Genomic DNA, 8,116 nt, shown 5'->3' with positions numbered 1-8,116 from the left:
GTATTTAATGATTTTTTTTTTTTGTATTTTTTTTTTTTAGATCTTTATAAATTGGGACAATTATAAGTCAATGAAATAGATAAAATAAAAAATTAAAAATAAAATTAAAAATTACACAGACATGGAGGGTTCAATTCAGACTTACACCCCCATGTTTTACAAAAAAAAAAAAAATCGTTTTGTAGCCTGCATTGTTATTCCCCTTTATAAATTTGGACTTGGAGCTTAGAAAAAAATTGACACAAATTAAAAGTGAAAAAAAAAAACAACACAAAACACAAAATTATTGACAAAAAATGTCTCCTTTAGCTTGATCTCAAATTCATATTTTTGCAAATTTTAGGTAACCGAACCTTTCCATCTTAACTAATTGTTCATCGATCAATTGAAACCCAAAAATATGTGGAGGAAGAGTTTGGTCACCATGATGATCCCTTCCTTCAACACCCCCACAAGCCTTTTTGTTCTTTCCTTTGTTTTCTTTCTCATCCTCAGCAGCACCAAAGTTAGCTCGGATTCTCTGTTATATGTCTGCCCAAACACAACAACTTACAATCCCAACAGCACATACCAAACCAACCTCAAAACCCTCTTATCTGTTCTCTCCTCTAATTCCACCACCACCACCAATGGCTTCTCCAACTTCACCGCCGGCCTCAACCCCCCTGACATAGCCTACAGCCTCTTCCTCTGCCGTGGTGATGTTTCCACCGCCGCCCGTCAAGCCTGCGTCTCTACTGCTACTAAAGTAGTCCAAAAGCGTCCCAATTCGAAGGTTGCCACGATTTGGTACGAAAAGTGCATATTGCGATACTCGAACCGATCTATCTTCTCCTATGCGGATCAGACAATTGCACTTAGTTTGGTTAATATGCAAAATGTAACAGAATTCAACCGATTCGTAGAAGTCTTGGGAAGTGTAATGGATGATATAGTTACTCGGGCTTCCTCTTCTTCTTCGGATAGTCGGTAGGGCAAGAAGTTTGCAACTAAAGAAGCTAAATTTACACCGCTTCAAACAGTGTATGGGCTCGTACAGTGCATGCCGAACCTATCTAGTTATGATTGCAATAATTGCCTTGGATATGGTATCTCAAATTTGGCTAGTTGTTGTATGGGAAAAATAAAAATCATGAAAAATTTCATGAAACTAATTCAAAGGTGATTGCATAACATACAATAAAACACTACAAACACTATAAATTAATCCAAGGGTGGAGAATTTTCATGAAGACTTTTCATGATACTTATTTCATGATACCTAGCATTATTGTTAAGGTTTTGGTATCAAGTTGCGTTGTCTGGTATGAGTTGCGCCCTTCTATAACGCCACCTCCATTGCACCACCGCTTTCACCGGTTCTTCCTCCTCCTCCTCTAGGTCCTCCTACAAGCAATTTAGGTAAAATTAAACCCTATATGTTATTGGGCGTCATCTACTGATCAAAACTATTCATTTTGTAAGATTATTGAGTAGATTACACACATATTAAATGATTCATTGGATATCAATAATTAGATAATTGGAATGAGATTTGATTTAAATAATGGAAACTACTTTGTCTCCAGTCCACCAAAAAGATCGAACACGGGCGGTCCAACCCTTTAGGGGGCCTCAGGTAAAATTTTAAATTGAGGCCTTTTAATATTTAAATTTAATAATAATTTTCAATATTTTATTTTCATGTAAAATTATTTTTCTTGTTTTTGTGATGTAAAATGATATCATATTTTTTAAAATTGTTCAAACTTACGCTCATTTGAAGAAATAATTAGATCTATTATACGTGTGTGTGAATAATTAATTTTAAAAGAGTTTTCAGTAGATTGCATTGTCTTGTCATTAATAATTTTCATCAAACTGTATTTTTTTACACAAATCATATATATATATATATATATATAAGAAGATAAATGACTAGAATGGAAGACATTTATAGAGTATTCCTACAATTTTTTATTTTATTTTATTTACTTCTGATGTGTAATTTTCTAGTTTCTTACAAAACTTTGCCGCTATGTTTGGATTATAAATTTGAGTAAAAATTTGAAAAGAAAAAGAAAAATAGAAAAAAAATATTATCTTATATTTTATTCATATAGAACTTATTTTTTTTCTTTTTTATTTAAATCCCTACCAAAATCTATGATACAAACACAATCTCAAAATTTCTTCTCAGTCCCTTATTTACACTAAATTAAAAATCAATAAAACTGAACCATAGCATGTAATTTTTTTTGATTCCTTAATTAATAAAATTGAAGGATTCAGTTTAATGATAAATTTTCTTTAACTATAGTTGAACCAAACCAAACCTGCTTATATCCTTAATAGAGACTGAAACATAGAAAATTGAAAGAATTATGCTAAGGCTTATATATAAAAGCAGTAAGGACTTTTATTATCACATATGAGGGCTTTGGCCTCGTTTGGGAACCCTCCATTTTAGTCAAAAAGTTAAAAAGTTACTAAATTAGCCAAAAAGTCAATAACCCATACCAAAAAGTCAAAGATTCTCTTTTCTCTCTACTTTTTGCACATCTTTTCGTAAAAAGTCAAAAAGTCATCCCAAACATACTAATTTTTTTTAACTCATATTTTATCCAACTGACTAAAAAATTACTAAATTAACCTGTTCTCAAACGAGGCCTTTGTATACATGAAGTCTGTAAATACACACAAATTATGGGGCCTCTCATAAGGGTGAGGCATAAGGCAGATGCCTATATGGCCTAAGGGTAAGGCCAGCCTTGACCGAACGTTCCAGTTCGGCCCACAGACCCAATACAAGTGCTATTTAGATGATTTGATATGCTAATATTTTAAATCTCTTTACATTGTTCATCAAAAACGTAATAATAAATTGCAAGATCATTTGTTTTGGGTACGTAGATCAGTTGTTTATTCCAAGTTTGTCTTCCAATCATGTTCTTGACTTTGAATTTCAAATTTATAGTTTTTCGTGCTTGATTTTTAACTATAATCTGCTAAATCAACCATAATTTTCACATGTGAGCTATTCTTTACTTGTGAACACTTTCAACAAAAACATTTCTATTTTTCTTGTTGATGCAGGAAAGGGTCGAATCTTATCACAAGTACTCATTGCCATCATTGTCCCAATTGGAGTCTCTGTTTTGCTTTTCGTAGTATGCTTCTCCTTCCAAAGTAGTAAAACAAAGATGAAATATGGTCCCAGTGCAGAGGATAGTGGTAAAGAAAAAAAAAAAATTCATCTTTTGTTTTAACCATTTATTCTTCTACAAATAAATCAACAAATCCTTTACATTTACCTCTTGATTTGTCTAGTTGGGACTGAAATTACAACAGCACAGTCCTTGCAATATGATTTGGGTACAGTTCAAGCTGCCACAAACAACTTTTCTAACCAAAACAAAATTGGTCAAGGTGGATTTGGACATGTCTACAAGGGTAGATGTCATTTGTAATTGTACATGATTTCAACGACGTAAAATACAATAATACTATTCTACATAAACAAATTTTTTACTCGGTTTTCTTATAGTAGATACAAAGTGAGAGGGTGATGTTTCCACCGATCGCATGGCATGCAGCCATGTTCTGCCCAAAATGATGTTGTATGTGGAGGGGACCTTTAATACCCAGAACTCCACTTGTTTTGTTACACTCCCTGCCTTGACTGGAAGGATTATTTTGCCGACAGGCCACTCTGGCATGGAGTTGAATCCAATCAGTGGAGAAACTGCAGGTGCCAAGTCTTTGTCTTGCAGCTTCAGTTGTTTGAACGTGTCGTAGTACATGATCTCGCATGAACTACCTTGGTCAATCAGAATCTGCTTGACGTCAAAATCCTTGACTCGGAGAGTGACGACCAAGGCATCATTATGGGGGCAGTATATTCGATCCAAGTTCTTATCTGAAAAGGACATGACATTTGTGGCCTCTGTCTTCCCCTTCTTGGCGGCAGGTTGGGCACTTAATACTTCCCTAAAGTGCTCAGCCTTTTTTATTGATCCCCTGAGCTCGCATACACGCTCAGGTTCAAAGACTCCATGTATTACATTGATGGTGCCTTGTGGTGGGGCATCAATTGGTATTCTGTTGGGATGGTTATTATGATCTTGGGGGGCTGGTTGCGTCCGTCCTTCAATGTATTCGTCCAAGTGGCCTGCTGCAACCAATTCTTCCAAGTGCTGTCTCAGCGGTGTGTAATTTTCAGTTCGGTGCCCCTTTTCTTTGTGGAAGGTGCACCGAGATCTGTCATCGTAATTTTTCTGAGCTTCCCCTAGCTTGGCTGGCCACTTAACAAAAGGCTCATCTTTTATTTCGCTAAGAATCCGATATATTGGTTTTTTGAACACCGTTGTTATGGCAGTACGGATTCTCAACCATCTTTTGTCTGGGTCTTCTCCGTTATCTCGTTTGCCACGTCCGTTCTTGTTACTTCGGTCGACCGTGTTGACCTTCGCAGAGGTTTTCTTTTCTGGTACTGCGGTCGCATTTGATTTTGCCTTGGCACGTGCGCCATCCTCTTCTACCCTGATGTGCTGATGCACTCTCTCCATCAGGGCCTCCATGGTGAGGGGTGGCGTCATGGTAATCGAATCTCTTAGTCTGTTTCCTACTGGTAGGCCTCTTTTATATTGCGCAATGGCCAGATTGGTGGAGCAGTCTCCAATCTGGTTGAATGTCTCCCAGTAGCGACTGTTGTAAGATACAAAGTAATAGGTTCCATAACTATTTCTTACCATAAACCAATAAGCCTCAATAGTTTTATGTCTAGTGGTAAAAATTCATTTGTGTAAAACATTTTCTAAAGTAAAAAAGTTGAAAAATTATAAGTTTTAAAATTTTGGATCCCAAATTTAGAAAATGTCATATATTCTCAAGGTATACTTCCTAACAGATAAGAGATAGCAGTGAAGAGGTTATCTCAAAACTCGGGGCAAGGTGCAGTACAGTTCAAGAATGAAGTTGCATTAGTGGCCAAGCTGCAACATAGAAATCTAGTGAGGCTACTGGGATTTTGTTTGGAAGGAGAAGAAAAGATACTCATTTATGAATTTGTCCCCAACAAAAGCTTGGACTACTTACTATTCGGTTTGGCCCATTCGAACAACTCTAGTTCTTCATAATATTTATTTTATTTTATTTCACACATGATGTCAATGAATAGACATTCATTGTAGTTGAATTTATTGAGAAACTAACCTAGTAGGCTAGTATTGCAATGCATGCTAAGAAAAGAAACCCATTTAAACTCTATTTAGATTATAGATTTGGATTGGAAAATGGAAAAAAAAAAAAAAAAAAAAGAGCTTATATTTTACTCATTATTTTTCTTCTCTGTTTTAAATCTCTATCCAGATTTATGATTGAAACATAACCTTAATGCATTCCTCTGCTATTGTTTCCATCTCAACTTGAATAGCATTGACACATATCATACCCACATCTAATTCCTCACTGCTAACTTGAGCATATATTCGAATCAATGTGAAGATCCACAACAAGAAAAGCTGAATTGGTCAAAACGTTACAAGATTATAGGAGGAATAGCTCGAGGGATGCTTTATCTTCACGAAGATTCCCGACTCAAAATTATACATCGTGATCTCAAAGCTAGCAATATTCTATTAGATGAGGATATGAATGCAAAAATTTCAGATTTTGGAATGGCTAGGATCTTTGGTGTGGATCAGACTCAAGGAAATACAAGTCGAATTGTTGGGACATAGTAAGTTTTGTGTCACCTAATCCCATTAATTGCATTTTCTATATTTTGGATTAGTTAATTCTTTATGCAGTTTCAAGTAAAAGGATCATTCTTTTTCTTCAAATACTCCCCCTTGGACTGGAATAAAATACAAGTGGGTTAATTACACTTTTACATTGATCTCTATAGTTTTTATTTAAACAAATACAAATGGATTAATTACACTTTTACATTGATCTCTATAGCTTTAATTTAAGTAATTTAATCCCTACACTTTAATATTGTAGTTATATTACGTTTGTTGTGGTAGAATGCATACGGTTTATACTTTTTAAAATATGCACACTGTAACAACTCCCATCTGTTTAGCTCCTTATGAAAGTAATCTTTGTTGGCACAATATTTTTTTATATTAAATCTTGACGCATTATGTCCTCAATGGTTTAATAAATGTGATTTTATCCCCTAAAAATTTGTTTTAAGTAGAGTTTCTTGTAATATTCTGATTCTTTTGCTAAACTAGTGGTTAATGGTTTGCAGTGGTTACAAGTCTCCAGAGTATGTAATGCATGGACAGTTCTCTGCAAAGTCCGATGTATTTAGTTTCGGTGTCTTAATTTTGGAGATCATAAGTGGCAAGAAGAACAATAGTTTTTACCAATCAAATTGTACTGAAGACTTGCTAAGCTATGTGAGTGATTACATACTTTCTAACTACTATTTTCCCGCTTAGGGATAATATCATCACATCTACATGTTACATATAATGAATTATTGCAGGCTTGGAAACTATGGAGAGATGGAACACCTCTGAAATTGATGGATCCCAATTTGGAAGAGTCTTACTCAAGAGATGAGGTCACTAGATGCATCCATATAGGCTTGTTGTGTGTCCAAGAAAACATTAATGCCAGGCCTTCCATGGCAACGATAGTTTTGATGCTTAGTAGTTACTCCATTTCGCTATCAGTTCCTCAAGAACCAACATTCTTTGCTCGTAGAGTAATGGGGTCAAATACACTAAAACGCCCATACTTGTATCAGTCTACGAGCAAGTCATTACCATGTTCTGTGAATGAAGTATTAATCACTGAACTAGACCCTCGATAATGTGAGAAATTAAGGCAATATCAAGGTTCGAAGATAGCTCAATGGCATGAGATGAAAATTAGTAGACTCAAAGTTGGACACGAAAGACATATTTCAACATATGAAAGATTCAAAATAAAATATAGGGCTCAGGTTCTCTCTAGTGCCCTAACCTCGACCCAAAGTTCAGATGGGGTCATTTTTTTGGAGGGAATTATTTGTTTTAGTTCTTTCTATTCTTTTGTTTTCTTCATAAGCTTTATTATTGAGAAAATTGTAACTGCACAAACTTTTATTGCTGGGTATAAATCTCTAACATAAGGTGGGATTATCCATTAACTATGAGTCTCATTTCATTCACAAAAATTGTAGATGATTTTATTATCGAATATAAGGTTGGAAAAATGGTTTGGAAACCATTAATGGGTGAATGAAAAATTGACTCCAAAGTGAACCGTTTTAGTATAGTTTTAAGACGAAATTTATTTAATTAAAAATTAAATTTATTTGTTATATTTTTGGGTCAAAATTGAACCAGATTAGATTCAAAATTCGAATCTGTTTGAAAAACAGTCATATTTATTTTTTGTACCTATTCCATGGAAGAGTTGTGTTTCTTCATAGAAAAGAGATGTGTCTTTTCATTAAAAAGTCACCATGACCTTTCGAAGAGCCACCAATTCAGCTATATAAATAGATCCCCATTGCATTCATTAAACATGTAATTCATCTTGTGTTTCTTTCCTTCTGCACTCTGCTTTTTTTTGTAAGAGAATTTTGCACAGTAAAGGTTCGCCAAACTTGCCGTTGTAGTGCTGCTTCTGCAAGGTTCGATCGTTGTATCCTGGGAGACGAACGTCTGATAAAAACTCGTGAGCACCATAGCAGATGACGAATTTGTCTTAAGGAAATCGTGTCCAACATAAACCTCGATAACATTTGGTTTTGTTTCTAGATTTTACAATATGTTTGTAAGTTTTCTACATCTGTAAGTATTTTTGGTTCTGTCACGACCCAAACCCGCCCCTATAGGTTTAGCATCGTAATCGGCCAGTAATCCTTGGATTACCGAAGGCCTTTGAACAGATTAACAAGATTAAGGGGCTAGCGGAAGCAAATACATAAATATAGTTGTCCAATGAGCTGTGCTGACTTATATGAAACAGAATATTTAAAACTTTATATACATAACCGGTAGTCAACCATACATTACACCCACACACATTACAGTATTTTAAGTACAACCAACAACATCAAATCAAGTCTTAAATAAACAGAAACCACAAAACTTAAACACAGGACGCTTCAAGAACCTCCATGTGAGGCACA

At 35.0% G+C, this 8,116-nt stretch overlaps 1 pseudogene across 1 annotated transcript; it reads left to right on the top strand.

Annotated features, from left to right (window-relative positions):
* Positions 1 to 232: 232 nt before the first annotated feature.
* LOC114301687 (cysteine-rich receptor-like protein kinase 25) lies at positions 233 to 7,739 on the top strand (annotated as a pseudogene). The gene is made up of 8 exons (XR_014340672.1): positions 233 to 1,128; positions 1,272 to 1,401; positions 3,076 to 3,213; positions 3,310 to 3,432; positions 4,873 to 5,082; positions 5,485 to 5,719; positions 6,239 to 6,389; positions 6,479 to 7,739. The product of XR_014340672.1 is annotated as a cysteine-rich receptor-like protein kinase 25 (transcript).
* Positions 7,740 to 8,116: the final 377 nt, after the last annotated feature.

The sequence above is a fragment of the Camellia sinensis genome, chromosome 9 (assembly GCF_055761805.1).
Source record: "Camellia sinensis isolate YWXY chromosome 9, ASM5576180v1, whole genome shotgun sequence".
Classification (NCBI taxonomy): domain Eukaryota; kingdom Viridiplantae; phylum Streptophyta; class Magnoliopsida; order Ericales; family Theaceae; genus Camellia; species Camellia sinensis.
The sequence above is the reverse complement of the archived record's forward strand: the minus strand, read 5'-3'. Positions and strand labels throughout refer to the sequence as shown.